Here is a 24,090-nt window from a genome sequence, read left to right on the forward strand (position 1 = left end):
AAAAGAAAAGCAAGATAAATCGAACACCATTTGTTCCTGCTGATAATTTGAGGACAAACCATAATCCAAACAATTTTTTTCCAAATGCAACAAACCTGAACTGCCTCAAAACATGGCTTGATGCCCTCTGTACACAGGCAACCTAAAATCAGCCCAAAATAAACCATTTATGAGCAAGTAAACAAACAAAACATTCGGTTATAAATCCTACTATCACTAAATTTCCTGACAAATGAGCACACTTTGCTGCCATGGGGAATCCTACTGAAGATTTGCAGTACTGGAGCTTTACTTATAGCTCCCATAATCTAAACACAATATATTCATCTAGATGGAAAAAAAAAAAAAAAAAAAAGAAGAAAATAATGCTTTATATGTGCAATTGAACCTATAGGTTTTCCTTCTGTCCTAACCCCACAGCATTTCTCAGATATTTCCTGCAGTACCTTTTCCAGAAAAAAATATTTTCACATAGAGCTTCTTTCCTAAGTCTATCACAGTTCAGTATAAAATTAACAGTGACAGAGAAATGTGGATCTTCTTGTTTTTATGACCATAATGTTGAAGGCTGTTGTTCAGAGCTACTGTGAGTGCACCAAACAAATTAGGTCCATATAACATCTTCCTGATAATGTTGCAATTAATAAAGCTATAAATGAAATTGTGTGATTTTTGTATGTGCTGTGAAGTTGCTGATGGCTTCAAAATTTACATTAATTCATGACCTTGCCTCAAAATTTCATGAGTGAAAATAAAATCAATACATGGCCACGTCGTACTACTCCCAATTTAAATTTTGTCATTTTTTCAGAGTCAGAACATAAGATTAAATCTGTAAGAGAGGATGCAGACACAACCTGAATACATTAATCACATATAAGAAAATTTTGATATTTTATTTTCAGCTGAGATCTAAAATATCCTCCTGGAAATTACTATTAAGCTGTGATTTGGGACCTTTGCATTCAATTAGAAGAGTTATTATTTAGATTTAAAGGCTACCACAATAAATAGTTGTCTTATCCCTTCTCAGGAATTCTCTTTGGGCTGTTAGAAATCTTGGCTTGGGCAGTCACCCCTACATTGGGAAAAACTGCAGCTTTGTTATTCATCACTTTTTCTTCATCTAGCAGATGCTAGACCAGTAGTAAAGCATGGCATGCAAACAGCTTGTTGAAACAGGGAAACCACATTTAAAATAATATATATTAGGGTTCAGTTAATGAGTTTCAAAGAATTTTTCCCGTCTGTTTTATTATATTTTGGAAAATAAACTGTGTGATGTACTGATGAAATCCAAAATAGAAAGGTAACTGTAGTTGCTTGTTTATATGAAGAACAATTGTGTTTCTCTTTAGGTTAGCAAAGACAAATAAATTTATTGTATAAGAATTTTTTTCAATTGCTGATGTGCAATCATTTTAGCAACTGAGCTGTGTACTTGAATTTTGAGATGCTGCTTGTCTGCTTTAGTAATCACATTAATTATAGTTTTATTCTGAATTCTGTGGAACAAGAGATGTTACAACAGTAGAAGAGCACACATGCTAAAGGAGCCTTCATCATTAGGAATTTTGATGGGACATTGATGGGACACATGGAGGAATGCTCACAGAGCCTGTGAGCAAAAATCCCAAACTACTTTAAAGTTTCATTTAAACATTTTCAAATAGAGATACACTAATTGTAATTCTTTGAAGGGATGTCCTGAAAATGTGGATTCACTGCTTAGAAGCCAGAGCTGCCATAGTACACATTCCCGTGGTGGCTGCTGCTTGGCCAACACCAGGCATCATTCCTAAATCACTAATCTAGCACTGTCTGAGAAGGTTTGCGGGTTGATCACAGCTTCCGCAAGGAAGCACCTTGGAAAGAGGAAGCTGGGTAAGCCCATGCACACCAGCTGAGCTAAGGCTCAGTCACTCTACCCTGCAGAAAACAACTAATGAGAAGGTCACTGATATCTATTTTGCACTTCCACCACTTGTGATACTGGAGTGCCGTATGAGCTGAGGACCTGTGAAGCTTTTTTTTTTTTTTTTTTTGGTCCACTCATATTTTGTCCTTTTTAATAATAATTTCCCAATGTCTATTGGCATATTTTAAACCAAACAGAAGGGGTATTTTCAGTTTCTTCATTGTCAGGATACAAAGATGAAAACGTCTATGTATGGGAGCCTCCCCAAAAGCTTGTATGAGACAGGTGCAGGAAGAAACAGTCTGTCTAAGAACTACAAGGGTCTGCAGGAGACATTGTTATAAAGTGTGCTATGTGTCTTGAGACCTATGGTTTCTGGTTAAAACCTATAACCTTTAAAGTATTGTTTCTATGCTAGGCAGGATGGAAATAGAGTAACTGGTATGTAAGAGCCAAAACCAGAGAGCTTTGCAAGGCATTTGTGGTTCAGATACTAAATTACATTAACCTACTTAGCAATATTCACATGACAAAAGCAACCTTGGTGAACTTATTTTCTTAAAATAAAAACTTCTGCAGAGTACTTAAGGATATTAAATACTGTTACAGTGATTTAATGAGTGTTTGGTTTCACTGTTACATTGGAAAATCAAGTAAGAGTTTCAGTTTGAGCTTGAGTAAATTCTGATCAAAGGCTCTCAGTATTTTCAGTTTTATTTTAAGGAAGTTTATAATTTTTGTATTGCTGAATTTTCCTTAAATTAGTAATGTAAATTGCCTCCATTGTATAAAGTCTGCACAAATTCCTTTGCCTCACAGTGACATGCTTCACATATAAGCCTTTCAGACTGCTCCTCTAGAGACAAAAATATTTCAGTCTTTGTATCTCCCTCCAATCCATCTGCTAAGAACTGGCCAAGGGGCCAGTTTGTTTTGCCCTCACATTTGACTCTTCTTGATGAGCTGGTGCCTGCAAGGCCTCCACCTTCCAATGACTTCCCTGCTGAAGTACAGTGCACACCTATGACTGCAGTTTTTGGAGTGCACTTGCTTCTAGCCCATCACAGCCAAGGCCCTTTGTGGCCTATTTCATTCACATTGCTGCCTGACAAGGACTGCGTAGCTTCACTGATACTTTTGACAGGCATTGTCTCACCTGGAACCTTCAAGTTCCAATACAAACTAAAGTAACTGAAGCAGGAGTTACTAAAACTAATTACAGGAAAATTTTGTGGCAGTTGAAGAAGCCTCAGAAAAAAAAAATAAAGAAAGAAGAAATAACTTCTAGATAAAATTAACAATTGTACCAAATACCTCCATCATGGCAATCAGGTGACAATGAGAAACAGGAAATCTCATACTTGCATAAGTGAGAAAGTCTGGAGACCTTTAATAGTCTAACTACAATTTCCAGTATTTTGTATGCTCACTCTGTGGAGCCAAAAAAAGGCAAAACACTCTGTATAAACATGAAGCAGTATTACAGGAAACATGCATTTTTCCTAATTTCAGGGAGTTGCTTGCCACATTTGTTTACAGAATCACTCATTCTGTTTACAGGGACATTAACTGCATGAGTATAATTTTTCCTCTCTGTGAGTTTTATACACTGTGCACTCATTCTGAAAGTAAGTCAGTGGACCCTCTTTTATGCAGTTCAAGCCTAACATTGCAACATAGTCATTATGGTGCTTCCTATATGCATTAGCTTTTGAAAGGGCTGACCCCAAAATAAAATGATGCAAATCACATTAGCGCTCAAGCCGAATGCCACCGTGCCGGGAGAAGCGGAAATGCACGAGTCTGTCTCCGGTACTGCAACAGCAGCAGGGGCTCAGCCAAGCTGCAAAGTCCTCTGCTGGGGCTGGGCAGGGGGAAGCAAGCAGCTTGGAAAGGAGGAGAGAGGGGACCAGGGGATCTGGCATAATCACAGAGGAGAAACGAAAAGCAAATAGCAGAACAAGAGAAAATGCATGTTGAAACTTGAAGGAAACCAAAGTGAAAGAAACAGGTGTGGACAAGTAGATAAATGATGAGAGGAAAAAACAATCGGTCATTATTCTTATTTTCAAAAATAAAAGAGTAGGTGAGAAGGGAGGAGTGAGCCCACCCTTCAGAGAGAACACAGGAAAAGGAAAGGTGAGAAGGAAGGTCAGCATGAAAAATGGAAAAGCAAATCAGGAAAAGAGAGAAAAATCTCAAGAAATATGAGAAAATTATGATGCTTATCCCTCCACCCTCCTCCCCAAAAAAAAGCTTCTCCTTTGTCTTGTTTTTCTCTTGGCAGAAAAAAAATGAAGACTGAAAGAAAGCAAAAGGATGATTACATTCTCACAGTAAGGAGATAAAGGACAAGAGCAAATTGGATATGAACCGTATTCATCAGAGGATACATAAGGAAGTAGCTGAATTCAAGAACACTGCAATGCAAAAAAATCTTTTCTTCAAGAAGGAAAAGTGTCTGTCCAGCAGAATTCCTAAAATATTACTGCAATCCCACAGCTTTGTCCAAAAACCCAGTATGTCTGAAACTTTTCCCACCATTCCAAGACAGTTGGTATTTAATCTAAATAACCTCCTGCTGAGTGTTGATCACAGGCTGTAGCTCTGCAATTCAGCCTCATCACAGCCCAGTCTAAATAGACCTTTAATAAACAGTCAGCTCAAAGTCACTCAAATTCCAACTTGCTTAGAGTATGATCTCTATTTCTGAGCTCATAATGGCTGAACCAAAATCTGGAACTTTGAGATGTTTGTGGAATGCAGGATTTTTGTGTTGGGTCTCCAGCTGTTGTGAAGTCACTGCTGTTTAGTGTATCAGCAATTTTGACTGGAAAAAATAGAATGTGTTTTCAAATATGTGATGAAGTCTGCAGCTATGGCCAGAATAGAATATAAGAAATGCCTTGATGGTAAATAGGCCACCAGCACTGCATCTCAGGTAGAGGCTGAAAAGGGAGACCAGAACTCTATTTGGTTCAGCCCAGGTTCTTCCCACCTCACTCCAAATGCTGCTTTTGCAACTGGTTTGCTTCTGCTCATTATTCATTTTAATGGCATAGGCACCTCACTGCCTGTCCCCTGCTCACCTTGAATCCCCCTGAGCCACACCTCATCACAGCAAATCCTCCCTGAACAATGATGGCTTTACTGACACGCACAGGGGTCCAAACGTGAGAAAATTAGATTTGTTCAAATCCAAACTTCACAGGAACCATGAGCCCAAAAAGCTGCAGACACAACTTCTAATGACATGGACATTTTTAAGTGCCACAGTCCCACTGCCCCCCTGATATTTTTACCTTAAAGAAAAAAAACAGAAAGTGCCTGTTTGCAAGCAGATGAGGGCTCTCCAGTCCCCACTTAAATGCAAAGCCCTTGCTGCTGCAAGAGAGCTGTGACTGCAGTTGCTCATTCAGCCAGATACCTCTTCCAAAATAGCCCCTTCCCACCTGCCAGGTCCAATCAGTAGCCCAGAGGAGGGCTCCTATAGAGGCCAGCTATCATTTCCTCCTGCTTTAGATCCAATGACCCAGTGCTAACACCATTCCCCACTCCCAGCATTGCTGCACTGACTGACAGGGTCAGTCCTCGCTAGATGCCACTAAATCAACATCCCTGAAGGGTCTCTTTCCAAAGGGAGAATACGCTGTCCCGGGTGACCTTCAGAGTTCACAAGTGAGGGACGCAGAAGCCCCACACCATCCATCACTCCGGCAGGAAGGGACATTTGCAGAGGATCAGAATGGCACGGGACTGCCATGAACTTCCTGCACCCTACTTCCCCTGCATACCGAGCCCCACTGTTTCCAGTGGTTAATTTATCAGGAGAAGGGAATAGAAGGTGAAGTCAATGAAGCTGCACTGAGTGCGGCAGAGGTCAGGCCCAGGAGGGAAGCCAAAGTGCACATACACACATACACAAGAGACACAGAGAGGGGGCAAGTATGTTTTCTATTAGCTGCCTGCTATAAATATTACAGGTCAAATATTTTGTTTTGAAAATAGCGAAATCCCAAGGACTGCTTCCACCCATCAATTTAAAAGGAGGGGAAAGAAATGTCAATGCTTTCTTCATCTGAAAATTAGCTCAAAACAAACAAGGTCATGGCTGTTTCATGGCTAACAATGATGAGTGACTTCTATCAGCTTCCTCTCTCCTAGGTAGGAGAAAAACCAGATTTCTGATGCACAGAGGAGCAATTCCCAGGACAATACCTAGACAGGCAGTCCTTCATGTGAACTGCGATCTGGACTGCCTATGCAGCAGGTCCTGAACTGACCAGATTGATTTTCAGCATGAACATGTGATACAGTTAATGCCTTACCACACAAAGATATTAAACCATAAAACTAGAAGTAATGGATTACATGGTAGATTAATTTTCCAGGAGATATGACCCTGCTTTAATACATCTTTTACAATTAATAATGGCCTTATTAAAGTATAAAAAACCAATAAACACTCCTTCATTATACACTACCTGCTCCTGGGGAATATTTGTGGAAACCTAGCTGCTTGGCTGGCAAGTGACACCTGATAAATAGCCCTGTTTTCCATAACACAGACGTTATCGGGGATAGGTGGAGTCTGGGGGACACAAATGAAGAAACTGCTTTCTGAAACTCCTCTGCCCTGCTGTTTCAGTATCTGTAACAGCTCACAGCCCCAGCTGCAGGCAGGCAGTCAATGGGAGCACACCTGCTGCCCACATGCCAGAGCAAGAACCACACTGGTCGCTTTTCCCACTGGCATCTTTTCCCTCCATGTGCTGAACAAATGACAGGGCGAAGGCTGTGTTCCTCTGCTCACAGCCACACAGAGGGATGAAGTCTGGGCAGCATTGCAAGTCAGAAGCTCTGACTCATACACCCCTGTTTGAAGGCTCTCCTGAGAGCGGAATTTTGCTGGGAGCTCAAGCACTGCACTGAGTTTTATAAGGCAGTGTGTAAACATCACATCAAAACCCAATGCAACTCACTCCCTTCTAAATACACTATCACCAGCTTCACAAAGACAGGTTTTTTCATTCTGGCAGCTGCACTTACATATGGCAACTCCTCACAGTGTATTTTTTATGGCCTGGTAAATACTCTGCATATGTTTTGAAAATAAGGAGGTTAATAAAAGGTGAAAACATTCCAGTCCAGGACCAGAGTGCCCTACCTGGCACTCTAGCTCTGTCCCATGAGTCCATGGGATGGGAGGAGGGGACTCAAGGCACACCTCACCCATGGCTCCTCACTCTTTTACTCCCCACACCAAAAGTGTAACAGGCATCTTTGTGCTCTGGCTCCTTCCTGAAGTCCAAATATATTCATTTTCACCAACCACAGCCATGCTAATAGTTACACTACATAGCCAGTCACTAACAATTTTTATACACCAGTGAAGGCAGAGTTGGGAATATCAGCATTTTCTGGGATGGAAAGGTAGGAAGTGGGACAGCAGAAACAGCTATCACTACCAGTTCACCTGTGCCATTCATTAGTAACTTGGCAGCTGAAATGCCATTACAACCTATCTGGAAGCCCAGGCTTTGAAAGTGCTTTTACAGTGCAAACTTTATGCCTTATTTTGCTCTGCTCCGGCTTCTGGTACAGCGAGGGCCAGGGAAGACAAAATTGTCAGGACAACCCTTCTGTCCCTGCATGTCAAGTCTCTGCACTGAGAAAACATGCCAGTCACCACAAGAGTGACTATTCTGCTGTGATAATGTGTGGGACCCCTTTAACTTTCAAAACTCAAGTGGAGCATGTCCTTAACCAACTGCAAAATCCCCCCCTTCTGCCATCTTCATTGACAGCCTGAATTCTGGAGGAAGTGAACACTCTGATCATATGCATCCCTGACACCCTAACATGTGCAGTACCTATGCAGGAGCTGAGGACTTCTCATCAAACCAGCCAACACCAATTCATGCTGAAGAATGAGGACCAACGATCCATGCAACAGATTAAAGACAGCAATGTGATGGGAAGGATGTTTCTTACCTAGCAGAATACCTAACCTATTTTTTACAAAACTTAGAGGCACTTCAAAGACAGTGGTATTGTGAAAAAAGTATAGCAGACAGGCTATAACATAAGGCTAACATGCGCCACTTAGTTATGTCGTTCTCTATCATTTTCCTACCACATCCATTGCCTACAATAAATACAGCATTGGAAGATCTACCATGCTCACATAGCCAGGGATAGAAATCTAATTTGTCAATAATTATGACTCAAAGAGGGGCACTGTCTTGTCTTATGCTGTCAGATCAGGTGTATCAAAACAAACTCCTTTACAGTGAGAAAACGCCAGGGCAAACGAGGACTGTGAAGGAGAAAGGTGTGAAACAGGGGTCCTTATGTTCTATGTAGGTCTTGACCCAGGCACAGAAACAGGTATGAGCAGCAGTGGGGTGAAGGGAAATGCTAATATTAAGAAGCGGCATACATTCACCAAAGTATTCAACTCGGTAGGCATGGAAACTGCTATATGTGCTGGGAACCAGAGGGAGACACGAGGCCACCTTGCCACCTGAGGTGCTGCTGTCTGGGCAGCAGCATTTGATGTCCATTGGCCTCTCCAGTGGGAGTATGTCTGCAATAAGCAGCTGCTATGCAATTGTTTACTGCTGTTATGGCTGCCCTGGTTTATGCACTGGAATGGGATTATCTGGGGGGTTTAGGTGATTGGGCTGGGATGAGGACTAGCTGGCTGAGACACAAGCTAGCCAAAACAGAGATCACCTGAGAGGTGCAGAAGGCGGCTGGGGGTGGAGAGGACAGGAAGGATAAACCTGTACCAGCCCTTCCACCCAACAGTACAGCCTTTTATACACAAATCAAGTTTGAAGCAAAGGTCTTGTTACAGACAAAGCTGATACTACACTAGAGCCACATCAAAGAGCCTTTTTTCTTCATCTGTGCTTGGTAAAGAGCATGTGACCTCTTATTTCAGATGTGGATTTCTGACATTTACCGTATTTTGGTCACCTCAAGAGCGGGTTAATGTCATGACTTTACTTGCTTGGGTCCTTAAGATTACACAGGAGCTGAAGTGAAATCAAACACACAGGGCAGCCTTCGTGTGGCTCTATGATTACTTATGCACGACAGTTGGCAGGTTGAACTTAATGCAGTGATAAGGGTTTAGCTATAAGTGCTTTCACTTTCCCCAAGACAGGGCTGTGTACCCTGCCACAGCTTAACTCCATGGTCCCCTAGGTCTGCATAAGTTCATTTATATGCAAGAAGCAACACTGTCTAAATGCTAATCTTAGATTTGTAATCAGTTCACTGGGAAGGCTTCTCTTCCTGAGATGCCTTTTGCTATCAATTGATGATTTTTGCACTATCAATTCTTCCTGATTTTGCTTGGATTTTCACAGTTGGCTTCATATTTTTTTCAGAGAGATAAATTTTATACTAAATATAACCAGGCAGGAGGAGGACTGCTAGTCTGTGAATCTCTGAAGTAATAATAGAGCTGTCATAAACTGTTAGGTAGCGAATACTGAAATTCAGTACTCCAAATTTGGTGGTTATGCTGTAATGCTGTATAGACCTGTATAGACCATGAGTTACACTGCATGATCATAAACTTTCACACTTCCCTCCTGAGTAAGATGATATTTAATAAGATAACTTCTTCCCATAAAAAAATTCCTCCCCAGGAATTATGTGTATATAAATACACAAAGCTAAATCACAGTGCAAGACACATCACACTAAAACAAACTCAAAATATTTCCCAATATAAAATAATGTAGAAGGTATTACCTCTAACACCATAAAATATTTTTTTTTCTAATCCTGTCATCGTCAATCTAAAAAGGACTGCAGTGAAAAAAAAATCCAGTTTTTCTGAGAAGAGTTTTCCAAAACACACCAGTTTACCAATTTCTAAAGAATTTAGCAAGCATGCCCATGGAAACCAAAACCTATGCACTGTTTCCAGCTTTAATGGTTCAGCAGGGTACTGAGGTATGAGAATAAGAAAGTGAGCTAAAAAGAGTAACTTTAGTGGGAGGTTTTCAGCTGAGAAATGCATGGGAAATAAGCCAAAACCTGGGGTAACTAAAGAAATAAGAAACTTATTTTGATTCTAAGAAATACAGTTTTGCAAAACAGGCATTTTGTTTACTATTAATTTTAATTTGCTACCAGCTCTGAATGCACAGTAAGTATCAGCTCTTGCCAAGTGCAGCGCAAATAATAAGTTTACTTTTTCAAGTAACATTCTGCTACACTGCTTCCCTTTGTTTTTTTCCAAAACTCTGGGAAGTTTGCTTCAGTAAAGTCATGACACACTGAGATACCAGACACTCTACTTACTCAGATCCAAGACAGTGACATAGAAAAGGAAGTGGAAGGAAGAAGGAGAATTGTCTTAAAACCAGTTAGGAAGGCAGGAGGTGGGGGTTTTTCTGCACGTTGTAAAAGTTTTGTTTTGGAATGAATGAATAATGTTAAACAGTGTAAAAAAAAACAACAAAAAACCCCAAAAAACCCTAAAAAAACCCCAAAAAACAAAACAAAAAAACCTCTTAAGTGCTCCCAAAGAAAGTCTGAGTATTTTTAAAAATACATTATTTATTTCAAAAGGGACGCTCTTGAGATGCTACGCTTTGACAATGATTAATGAAATTAAAAGCTTTAAAAAGTTTCAGCTGAAAACTCTCCAACTCTTAATCAGAACAACAAACTGAATTCATAATCAACCAAGTTAATTGCTTTGCTTTCCACAGCAGCACGTATTGGCAAAGTCATTTGTCATGAAAACCTCCTTTACACAGCTCTAGCTGAAGAGCACAGGGCTGTTTCCCCGAATCTGAGGGATGAAAGAGCTGCTGTGACTTTGGCCAGACCGCAGTTTGCATTTCTGGTTGCCAAAGGCAGCTAGTACTCTGCAGAGCTCCAAATACCCCTTGTTTTTCCCCAGCACACTCTGGGGATGGGATAGGCAAGAGATAAGGGAGAGGCATGGAAATTCCCCTCCAAGCAGAGGAAGGCTGGAGAGGGGGAAGCATGCGGGGAATTTCCTTCACAGGAGGTGAATTTCCTGGGAGCAGCACTGGCTGGGATCTTTTCACAAAAACCATACTGACCACCTACAGCAGGACATGGTATTGGCCTCACCTCCATGAAAGGGAATTGGCAATGCCACTGCATTGATCAAATCTGGCTTGTGATGCACTTCAGATGCATTGTGTGTTATTAGGTTACCTCATTTTCTTGCACATTTTTCCAGTCATCTTCCCCCAGCAGTCTTAAAATATGTAACTTCAAACTAGTGGCCAGGTACCCTCAATGATCCAGGCTGCTTCTTCATCTATCACATGCTTTAACACATGCTGCTTGGAATATTATTTTTTTAAGTTCCATTTAAATAGCATTCAAGAGCTGAGGACTACACCTTTTACACCTGTAATTCCTGATCACACTAAACCACTAAACCATTAACTTTGGTACCTCTGTGAAAGAGCATATCAAAAACATATCCAATTTTTGTTTTCACACTTTCTTTCCCTCCAAGCAAAATCCTCAGTGTCTACTACACTTCCTCCTTTTACCTGCTAGGTGAAGGTGACTATTCTTACACCTACCACAACCATTTAAGTCATACTTTGCTTTCTTCAGAAGGTCCACACACATACACAAATTCCTCCCTTGCATATGTTTTAATGTACATTGTAAAGTTCTTTACTTTCATTATTTGGGAGAAGAAATAAGGGAAACTTTGTTGCATTTTGCCAATTCCTCATCTTCATAACTGGCAGTGAGTAACTCTTAATTCCTGTATGGCTATTTTTCTCCATCATCCATTGGGGTGAAGTTGACACAGTAATTCCTAGCATACAGTTGCTAGAAAAAAAAAATCCTAATGTGTTTATTTTCATTATATGGTGCTAAAAGGATGTGCAACTGCAGCTAGTGAACTATTGTGTAAAGCATTGAACAGTTATTTTCTATTTCATCCAAGCACTAAGTAAAAGCCTAACATCAAGGATACGAGTCATCCTACCCATTGAATCAGTATCCCTCATGGAAGTAAAGCTGAGAATGCCAGAGGACCATGTGCCAGTACTGAGAAGCCTGTGAGCTGAACACATGCCTTTCCTACATCAGTCGAAGTGTAACACTTCTATAAAAAAATACCCTTTACCTTCTGACTCTCAGTCACAAATGTACCTGCACTTTTAAACTCAGTTGAACAAACCACAGCCAACACTGTACATTTGAGGACTGGCAGAGCTATCAGAGCTGGCTGAGGAATTGTGAGCTCACATCAGCGCTCAGCAATCCAGAGAAAAATTGAAGGAAAAAAACCCAAAACAAGCACCCGTCAGGGATTTCCCGCATAAAAAGTTGTTGCAAGGGGTGCCAAAAGAAATAATTTCGAGCCAAAGAGTTTGGCTTGATGGCTCTGCTAATTACAGGCCAGGGCTGCTCCCGCTGGGCTGAAGAAGGCCAAGGCTCGCTGTCAGGCAGACGGATTAGCCCCTGCTGCCCATTAAGGGCACCGCTTGAGTGTAGGCAGGGACACGGAAGGAAACATAAGAAGGCGGCATGTGCATAACCAAACAGGCTACCTTGCTGAAAAGAAAACCCCTAAAGCCACATTCTGCTTCATTAGCACATGAAAATAAGGTAATTGAATACTTCATTCTCCCGTCCAGAGCCAAGATCCATCACTCAGGGAAATGGAGTTTTGATAAGGTGGGGTGTTTAAATGAGGCAGAAAGAGTCTTTGAGTGTGCTTACTTTGTTTATCTGAGAGAAATCCCACTTAAATATAAGCAAAAAATATAGAAAAATCACTTTATCCCATGAATCACTCTAATATGACAAAGCCCCTCCAGAAACGGAATTTATACTAATTTCAACGTTAATCTGAAGGCAGAAGGTATCACATTTGTTGCCGCCTTTATTTTTGTATCAAAACCCACTTGGTCTCTCTTGTTTAGCTTTTTTCTTTCTTCCTCTCATTGAACTCTCTGTCCCGCTAGATATTTTTGCTGGCTTTTAGCATTTCATACATCAAGAGATGAAAACTTCAGCAACTGTCAGGGCAAGGTATTTTAATCAAATTTCTCTTGTTCTTTTTTTAAGTTATACATCTAGCACATTCGGGTTTTGGTGTTTTGCTTTATTCAACATTCCAGCTGATTACCAAAATATGAAAATAAATTTTATAAAGTATTTGTTGTTACCAATTTCAAACTCAGACAACTCCTATTTTAGTTTTTTAGTCTTGTTTTGGGGGGAGGGGGAGAAAGGTTTAAAAATCTGATATTTGAAGGGCAAAAACATAAGCAGAATTTGTTTCATTGTCTTTAGCAAGCTAAACAGCAACAAACTCATTTTCTCCCACTGGCTAATCACCTAAAGTATGAAGTGCAGTGGCTGGCATTTCCTCCAGAAAAAGATATTTACGTAAATACTGTAAATAGACCCCTTTCCTCAGCCAAAAATGCCTGCTATGGTATTAAGTTTTTTTATAAGAAAGCAGGAACTAGAGCTGCATAGAGCAAGACAGACTGCACCCTTGCTCCTTGGTTTCACTGGTATAGTTTCCCAGTCTGCTGTGCTGATATATTATCTTGAACTGTAAAGGAAAATAACATGACATTACAGACCAGCTCTCAGCACTGGCAACAACAAGGACTGTGATAACATTTAAGAAACACCCCGCCCCAGCCTCTCTAACAGTGATGCTTAACCATGTCTCAGGCTTTTGTCTTGCTCTCCCATGTGTCCAGACATGTGATAAAACAATTAAAAGGCTTTCTTGCTTAGAAATATGGGCAATAACCACAGTACTAGGAAAGAGCTGTGTTTTCACAATACTTACAAGGTAACAACTAAATTGTGTTGATGCTAGGGTTTTGCTATCATTCCCCCTTGTCCAGGCTCTGCTCCCACCATCACATCTTTGTTGCTGGTGGCAGAACAGGTCCACAGCTGTGAATAGCCAGTTTGGGGAGATAACCCTGCAGAAATATTCTGGATTTTCTGTGGTTTATTCTGCAGGTTGAGGTCTGTATGGTGGATTGTATGGGATCAGCTGTGAGCCAGCTCTAGAGCAAAGGAGAAGGTAGGAACTGAAGGAAAGAGGGAGTTCAAGCTGCTGTGGACCTACACCTTCTGGAACAATGCCACTTTGGCCAAATGACTGAAGATGGACCAAAGATACAACTGAAGGCCTGGGGCAGGGTCCAGGAGGTAAACATCTCATCACCTCTGCTCATAGTCAATAGAATGGTGAGAAAATTAAAGGGCTTACATCTGAAGGTAAACATTCTTCAGCAGGCTGAAGCTTCAGGAAGCAATCTTTAAGGTAACTAGGTCCTACCATGTAGCTTTGAAATGCAAACAGCAGAACCACCACCTTGAAGTTCAGTTACCACTTCACATAGCTTGGCAACCCAAAACCCAGAGGAGTGACACAGGGAGCACAGACTGCTCTCCAAAAATGCAGTGGGCAAGCAAAGGAAGAGCTGGGCTGAAGGCTTTACTGAGAGTGAACTTCAAGAGTCCAGCCTTGAGACTGATCGAGCAGCACTTGCTGGTCTTGCGCCATGGCTGCCATAGGCAACAGCAAGGCTGGCAACCCTTTTTTTGTGCTGCTGGCTGAATAGACCTCCAAGCAAAATTAGCAGGCCACGAATTAACACCCCCTTCAGTGCCTGCCAACAGAAAACAAAAATAAAACAAAACCATGTGGCCAAGGGTTGTGTAAAATGCTGTCACAGGCCTTCTTGCATATTTTCCCCACCCTTCAACTGGGAGAACACACTGTGAAAACTTTGCAGCTAAAGAAAACATTTGCAAATTATACCCAGCTTGTGATTTTCTCTGGAATAAATCTGGGTAAAGCAAAATAAGGGCTTGATCTCAATCTCCATCTCAGAAATAATACTTAAATCAAACTGTCTAAACAACCCTCTTTATCAACTAGTAAGGTACAGATTTCCCAGACCTGAGTCCCAAAAGCAAACCATGTGCCCCAGAAATTCATCCAGAGCAAACTAGAGCTGCAGAGCCCATCAGGAAAGAGAAAAATGTGCATCATCAAAGCACTGGTAACTTTCCACAACATGTTAAAAAATGATTGCAAGAGGTCTTATGCACATTGGGAACAGACACCAAACTAAGCTCTTGATGACCACAGTTACCCAACACCCCTGGCTTACTTCTTCTTACCAAACATGCACCCAAAATCATAAGCAGTTTCCTTCATGACGCATCTACATTCAGATTTCCATGCAAAAGTCTAACAGTGTGTCTGCTGGCTTCCTGGAGCCAGTGGAAAATTCTGCCTGAAATTCCCCATAATTAACAAGGTGCCAGCACTGAAGCAACATAAAAAATAATACCAGGACTCTCATGTAAAACACCTTTTGTTATACAGATAAATCAGATGTGTCACAGAAGCAAGAGAGATATTGATGGTACAAATTTCTCTCCCTTACTAAATTTTTTTAAAAGCTAGTTTTTCAACAAGTACAGTTAAAGAAGATGAGAGTTACTGCCAGGAGCAATAGCATACATTATTATAACACAAATATGTACCAGCACACATCCAAATAACCTGCATAAAAAGAAACCAAGCATAACTCTACTTATTCTGAATATCTAAAATTAAATCTAATTTTTTCTAACCAAGCTCAACAACAGAGGAAAATTTAACAGGTGTCATTGTTTCTCCAAAGTGTAATCATCTTTTTAATTTGCCCATGTGAGAAAAGAAAAAAGTCATTTAATGAGAAGGATGAAATTGATGGTTAATTAAACATCTTCAAGGGCCTAGAGGATTCCCCTCCATTTGGGATAGATTTTTTTTAGCTTAAAGCTAGCTGAAGGGCAAGAGACAGATGCTTCCTTTGCTTTTTGTTTTAGCTGGTGTGTGTTTGCAAAGGCTTAAAGACATTTCTTAGTTTACTTGTCAGCCTTTTTGGCATCGGTCATCTAGAGGTCTCTGCCCCAAAACACAATGTTTTTTTTTAAGGGCTTGTGACAATATCCCAGCACAGATCAATGCAAGACTGGACATTAGTTTTGGTATTTAACGGCAGCACTTGCTAACAGTATTTTTTCTTCTGTTCACTGCCAGTTTTTTGAACTGCATATTTGTATGTAGCAACTGAAAGTAAGTCACCACATCGAAGCAAAGTCATGACTGATTTTCTAGTGAAAACTTGCAAACAACAAACAGGACGACAGGTCAGAGTTGCCAAGACATGTGGCCCCTTTCCCTTTTTCTTACACCACTACCACCTAAGGGACCTTTGATCTGAATGTCAGCAGTGAAAATACACAAACAGATACTCTCTTATTATATACTCACAGGTGTACATTCCTAAAACTGTTACATTCCATTACTTTCAGCTGTGCTTGAAAACAATACCTTCAGAAGTTGACCCCTTCTCTCCTCTGATATCAGAGTACAAAGCATCACAGTGAGCACGGTATTCCAAACAGCAGCAATGATCATGCCACAAATCCAAGCAATCTTGAAAGGACAGGGCCTGAGCACTGACTGAAGTTTGTTACTTACACTGTGCACTTTACAGCTTGCACAGAAATGCTTCTTTCACTCAGTGGGAACACTCCTGGGCCAGGAAGCTGGAGTTTTGATGCAGAGAAGGCTGCATTTAAGGCAAACTCAGCTGTTTTACCATTGCAGCAAGAATTAAAAATCTTACTGAAATACATTCAGCCCCAGTGGATGTTCAGATCACTTCCTATAACAGCATGCAACAAATGATTGTCTGGGCTCCAATTTTGGCAGCTTAACATAAGAAGTGCTCTTCTTCTGTTAAAAATATGATGGTATACTTCAGTAACTGGAATGGAGGAAAAAAAAACGTGAGGGAATTTCTCCATTCTTTTCTCTGATTGTTCCGTACAGTGTTTATCAGCAGGCTGGTACTACATCTCCTTTTGTTAGAAAATTAAAAGTTGAACTGCAAACATAAAAGCCACCATGAACCATGCAATAACCTTCAGGCATTTTAAGAGCAGCAGAGGTTAGAAGGGCAGCTCCTGACTCTAAACAGCACCTATTGTTTCTCTTTCTTCTTGAATAACAAAAGCAGAGCTGAAAGCTATTTACCTGGTTTTACCTCTGTCAGATCTCATTTCCCCCTTTATTTTCAGCAGATGATCTTATCAAATAGTGTAATTTCTAACAATTGCTTTGATCAGATTTTGGTTTTTAATTTCACTGTGATAGATTATTTCATTCTCAAATAGATAAGTCAGTATACAAAGTCACAGCAGAAAATCACTTAGATCTCAGGAGTCTGTCAATGTGTATTTAAATTAAGACTAAGTCCTTTTAAGCTCATAAGTTAAAATGCTTTCATTTTGAAATCATAAGAGCCAACTCGCAGTACAAGGCTCTGATCCTGCAAACATTCCCTCACAAACAACTTTCTGTCTGAACCCTCCTGCTACAGATTCATATAAACTGGATGCTTAACTTGCCCAAAACCAGCAGCAGAGCAAGGCTGGAAGGATTAAACTCCCGACCCACAAACTTTTCGGTGTTCTGCTATCTAACGTAGCGTGTCCATTATATTACTCAAATGACTTATAAACAAAAACCTTACATGAGTCAGCACCACGCAGATCTTTGTGAGTGGCCGGGAGGGGTCTGTAGTTAATACAGAATTACAGAATCATTTAGGTTGGTATATAAAACCCTCAGAGATCTAGCCTTAAGAAATCCTCTTGCTAACAGATAAAAGCAATAAACAACATATAAAGTTCTTCCACCGTTTTAAAATATTTCTAAAACTTTTGAAGGAAAAAACTACACTTTTTGGGGGTGTTTTTCTCTTTAGGAAAAAAGCTCATGCAAAACAAATAATTTCTAGCATTACTGACTTTCACTTAGAAAATTATTTTCTTTTTTTACATTCTCTCTTTCTCTAAATCACTTCACAACACCCACCTCTTCTATTTTATATACTTCTGTAATTTTATTAAAAAGGTGGAGGAAAAAAACCCTTGAAAATAAGTAGCAGAAATTTGAACTGAGAAATTATTTTACTGCTATAGGTTAAATGCCAGTGAAGTATTTGCAACCCTAAAAACACCTTTAGACATAACAATCTATGATGCAAGTTTACAGCATTTGATTCTTTGTCAGTAGCTGCAGTTTGTAAATCCATATGGAAGTTTAAGAAAATCACTAAAACCTGTGAAATAACAGGACTTCCCTCTCATATGAAATCATCTTATAAATTTATATTTTTACTGAATTCTAGTATAAGTGTTTAGAAGTTCATTTTCCTTACTGTAACATGCTACGTATGAAATCTAGCAATGTTACATTAGCAGGATCAGGTTCTTAAGTTAGAATTCTATCAGATACTCAGCTGCTATGAACTGTCATACCTCAGCTGGAGCTGATGTCCCACTAGGACTAATTTCAGTGTTTCTGACAATAAAATAGGTACAAAACCAGGAGTGAAAACATGTCTTCTTATACAAAACGGAAATATATTGAAGAGGCACATTTTGGAAGTGGCTCACTCTTGCAGCTTTTTGGTCCAGTTCAGAGTTTCATTGGAATATTTTCACTTTCTACAAAGACAGCATCATCAATAGAAAATAAAATCAAGCCAAGTTCTGAAATGTGCTTTACTTTTTTGGTATCAACTCTTGCCCTTTTCCAGACCCATTTCTATCCAAAATTTTTCCTAATTATGAACAAAAAGAAAACAGACATCCAAGTCCTGTAAAAAACTGAAATTATTGCATACATTATTGGTTTTCTATATATCTCTATTGAGTCACTTGAAATGTTGTAATTACATATATTACCTGCTTTCATAAATGTTGGTGAAAGGTTGGTTACTGTGGTCCTTTATAGCTCTGGAAGAACTGACAAGTGGAAAGAGGAAAGTAACTTTCCAGTCAATTCAAAGGAAATGGAGTATGGTCATTTCCACTTGCAGAATCCACTCTCTATCAGGCTCTACAGACATTTCTGTGTCACCTTCTGCAGTACAGCGTCTGGGACAACACTTTCCTCTTACTACTTTTATTTGCAGTGAAGGTATTATTAGTTTATAAACATCAGGAAAAACGACATGAGGTGAGAAGTTTGAGAAAAAATGTATGGGTAAGCAGTTAATACTATTTTCCTCAGAACATGCCTATATCCCTCTGTCTTAGGATTTATGATTTATCTGTTGTTTCAAATCTCACACACACAAGTATCTCAAATCCTTCTTCAAAACCATCAATTTTGGGTAGGCATCTAAGAAACTTGATTACTTTTCTGTATTACTTAACAAAGCAAGTTTTGTTAAAAATATTTATGCTGAAATTCTAAAAATGGCATTGTACTTCAATGGGAAACAAGATTTAGCTTGAACATTTGAAAAGCAATCAGATTTCCTATCTCTAATCAAACAGATTTCCCATGTCTAACAAGAATTAGTTTAGCAACATTGCTTTCAAGAATATTTATTAGTGGCTTGTAAGAAAGAGAAAAAGTTTATTTCTCCTCTTTTCTGCGCAAGTATAATGGAGGTCATCCCACCACACAAGACAAACTCAGAATTTTCAATAATTTTGTATACATGATGCAGTTTAGTAACTAAAGTTATTACGACCCTTAGCAGACAAAATAAAATTACTCTGGGAAATAGATGTGGGGGGTGGGGGGGGGAAAGGTTTTAAAACTTCTTAATGTGACACAAATTGTTAATAAGAGGGTTACTAACAACAGTATTAAAAATCTTTAATTACAAATACACCATGATCTGGATGCTATTTGCAATATACTTGCATCTGGCAAGCTAGACAGGACTGGAGTTTTTCAGAATATAATTATACATGTGATTTTGAGAAGGGCAGCTATCTTCACTGGCTTGAAGAGGACATGGAGCATATATAACTAATGAAGCATATACCATCACGCAAGAGAAAAGCCTCCAAAAGCTTGAAAGGAGAAGGAAAGTAAGGAAACATTATCCCATCGTCCATCCATGCTTCTGGAATGTGGGCAGATCATAGTAAAAGTTTAAGCTGCAGGAAGATTAAAGGAAAACTGTTAAAGCCAAAAAGGACACTCACATCATCTGGCGTAAGTCAGTCGTGCCTCTGCAGACTTCAGTGGAGATTCGCTGATTTACGCCAGTTGATGTTTTGACCCGACAGCTTCACAGAAGATAGTATCGATTAATTGTGCGTTCTATTCTGATTAAAAGCTTCTCTTGCCATCACAGCACATCCTGCTCCAGCTGGAAGCCACTCTGGCATTTTTCTTTTTGCTAGAAAGCACCCCATAGGCAAATTCCAAAATCATAGTAATAATTAAAAAAAATAGTCTGTATAAATTGTCAACTACTGGTTGTTATTATTTACCATTTTTTGGCACATACAGACATGTCAGGCACTTTATAGAAAATACTTCGAAGACAATTCCTTCCCTGCAGAGCTTAAAAGACAAGTCCATTCTGCAAATATAGGGCACTGCTTTACCAAAAAATATTGCAATTACTTCAGCGGCATTCCTCACAGCAGTAAGACTGTGTTTATTATGTATGCTGGTAATTTCGGGTCTTGTGATGAACATGGCAAACAAGAGAGGGTAAAGGACAAAGATATTTTATAGAGAAATGCTTCAGATGCACTACATTTCCAAAGTTTTTTGAACCTGAACATTTTTCTGTGCATTTAATGAATGTTCCTAGTTTTAACAAAAATACCAAACTAAACCAAACCAACCAACCAACCAAAAAAAAAAAAAAAAAAGCCCCAAAAAACCCCACCAAACCAAAACCAAAAAACCGACCAACAAAACCCCACCCAGAAAAACCCAACCCTCCAAGGCTTGTAATTTTTCAAGTACATGATGCTTAGTGTGTAGTTTCTACTGTGATACATTATTATTGAAGTAATCCTTAGCATTGGATTTAATAAAAAAGTGGACTTGGGAAAGGTGGTAAAAGTTCTGGAAGAGTAATACCCATATGGTTTCAAGCATGGACACCCAGCTCTACACAGAGCAGTACAACCACAGACCCTGACAAGACTTCTACCCAGCCTTCAAATTAAAAAGAAAAGTGGGCCAACTGTGGAATTAAAATGCTATCAGGTTTGAGGAGGGCTCCAGGGAAAAAAATTCTTAGCAATGAAGTTCACTTTTAACTTCACATCCTGAGTATCAGAAAGCCACTATCATAATTTCAGAGCATCCAAAAAGAGGAGTGACCTAACAACTCAATTAAAAAGTATCTCTAGGAATACTTGATGGTGTGAAGGCACATTATTTTTCCAAATATTACTTGTAACTAACAATTATTTAGTTTTAATGAACAGGGCAGATTTATGCTGCTGAGGAGTGGCAAATATTATCATATTTGTTATACAGTGAATTTGTACATAAAGGCACATTTCCTTATTTGCCTTGTTCTCTGGTCCACGAGCTTTCTTCATGGTAAAATTTCATTACTACCTCAGGTTGGGTTATTCGCTTTGAAAAAGTTAATAAATTTAATATTATTAATATACACTTTAATAAATTTTGGTGTGACTGTGATATGATCTGAAACACAAAGTTAAAAAAATCTGTTAGACTTCTTAATTTGTACAAGGCTTTTAAGAAAGTACTATTATTTATCTATTGTTACTTTTAAGACACAGGTAGTATCTTATCAGTTTTCCAGTCTCAAAGGAATGAATTTTGCAAACAAAGCTACAGGAAACAAAATCTATGATGACAATTTGCATTCATGTATTAATTTCAAAAAGACAATTTTGACCATTAAGAAGAACATTTCTAAATTTATCAGTTAAACACACAGCACTATATTTCCATCATAGTCACAAGATCTAAAACACATTATTATTAGGTGCTTTAGCAAACTCTTAACAGCTGCTGAGAACAGGAGCATTTCTACAGCTCTTGGCAAGATCTAGCAGGTTTGAAAATCAGGAAAATGAGTTCTGGCAGTGATATTTTTAGGATAAAAACTTTTCAAAAAAAAAAAATAGAGATCATAAACTAAGCAATCATACATGGAATTTGCAGTTAAACTGTCAATTGCACTACTCTGTCTCTTCTTATGTAGTTACATATTATGCTGTAGTCTTTTAATCTGACAAGGGGAAAAGTTGTTATGATTACCAGAGCTGCTCAAAAAACATGAAAATTCCCATTGTGAAACAGCTGTGTATCACTGTATTTCTGAAATTGTATTTGCTGCTCTTTAAAGGTTACTTTTTTCAAACTGAAAGTGATGGAATGATCTCTTTCACTTCCATCCTAAATGCTTTATAAGAGTTAGAGTATTTTAATTTGTTGTATTTGCTATACTAGCTTACCTAATTTATGTAAAGTTGTTTCCTCTTTTGATGGGTTTGATAAAGATTCATTTGAAGGATGCAGAAAGACTTCCAAAATATTACACTGTTAGCAATAGAATCCATGAGAACACTTCAGGTTTAGAAATACTTTCAAATAATCTATTTGGCTCCTATTTGTCTTTGAGAAATCACATATTTAGAGGAGAGAGGTATATTTTGCAAATCCTTATACTCCATCTGGAGCTAGCATTTCATATTTACCAACTGGTGCAAAAGAGAGGTCATCTGAACACAAGAGCTAGGATAGGACACCACTTAATTTGTCATCTGTGATTATCACTTGGAAGCCTCTGAGTTTATTAAAGACAACTACTGTGTGATAAGGACAGTAGAGACACTATTAACCATGTCATTTAAATTGCTTGAGCTGGCATCCTGCCCAAGTCCTTCAGATCCATATATCAACACACTTGTTGCTGACAAGGACTCATTTTAGGGGGGAGATGAGGAACTCCCTTCAAACTGAGTATGCTGTACAGATTTCTACAATAATTCATGAGAATAAACAGTATTACTTGGTCTTTGTATTTTTGATTCCTACACAAGGGAACGACAAAACAATGACAAATATGTGAAAGACTGTTCTTACTAGGGAAAAAAAAGGGAGAAAGCATTTTTTCAATTTTCATTTAAAATTACTTGAATTTGCATTTTACAAGCATATTTTACTTTTAACTGTGATGCTGACAAACTTACAAAGACACTGCACTCAATCACTTGCTCTGCCAAATTTTATGATCCTGTATCTCTCCCACCCTTGTCTCTGCCACAGGATCTCTTGCTTTCACTTCATTAAGCCTGTAAGAAGGAGAAAACCTCTGGTGGCTGGACATAGTTTTTCTCCAAAACTAGTAAGAGTAACTTCACTTCTGGCAAGAACCATGCCACAAAACAATACCACCACATTCGGAAAAGATGCAATTACGAACATGCCAGGATAATTTTATCCCAAATTCATACCAAAATAAATACTAACAATCTTTGATGGAAACAACATACATGTTAAGTTAGGCATGCTACTTTCACTGTGGAAAAGAGTAAGAACAGAAACTTTTTCACGGTAGTCTTCCTATGCTGTTTTCTTCCTGAATAAGAAAAGAAAGGCTAACCCGTTTTTGGAGGGGAGGAATTCATTAGCTTAATAAGCATCTCGGTGTGTAAAAGCAGCAAATTTCTTTCCTAAAAAAAATCCTGTGCTTCCCAATATGCACACCGTGTCCAGCAACAACTCGACAGTCTCCCGTTTATCACTTCTCAGCGCAGGTGCGCTGGCTTTGCGGGCCTGAGCAAACACCCAGGTACTCACAGCACATGTGGGCAGGGTATAAGTGCTGGGGAAGAGGCTCTCTTACCTTCCACAAACCGTCCTTCGCCGTCTTCAAGTGAAGATCTGGAAACACAAATCCAAACCTCCTAAAGTAAGAGTACAAGCAGCAGCTGCACTTCTCTGCCGTCCCCTCCCGGCCCCCCCCCCGCCCTCCAGACCACTTTCCCACCGCTTGCACTGCAAACAGCAACTTTCCCGTGGCATTTATTTTTTACTGGTGAGCCATAAAATCGCCTACTTTGCCAATTAATGCAAGCATCATTATTTTAATTTACCTTTCACCATCTCAATTGAAGGAAAGAAGAGGGGGGAGAACAGGAAAGCAAATGTATAAATGAAGCTTCAGAAACATGACTTTCAACTCATTTATGAGCCTAGATAAAGGTTAATAGTTAAACTCCTTCTTCTCCCTCCCACCCCCACAATTATTGATGCCCTTCAAGAAATGAAATATTTTTTGTTC

General features: G+C 39.3%; 1 protein-coding gene across 1 annotated transcript in view; it reads right to left on the reverse strand.

The window, feature by feature from the left end:
• PRDM1 (PR/SET domain 1) overlaps positions 1–24,090 on the reverse strand; it is a 98,078-nt gene that overhangs the window by 73,574 nt on the left and 414 nt on the right. Inside the window, exon 2 of the mRNA XM_077781801.1 lies at positions 23,653–23,690. The gene's annotated coding sequence lies outside the window, so the exon portion shown is untranslated. The remainder of the gene's footprint in view (positions 1–23,652; positions 23,691–24,090) is intronic.

This window comes from Lonchura striata, chromosome 3 (assembly GCF_046129695.1).
Source record: "Lonchura striata isolate bLonStr1 chromosome 3, bLonStr1.mat, whole genome shotgun sequence".
NCBI classification, from domain to species: domain Eukaryota; kingdom Metazoa; phylum Chordata; class Aves; order Passeriformes; family Estrildidae; genus Lonchura; species Lonchura striata.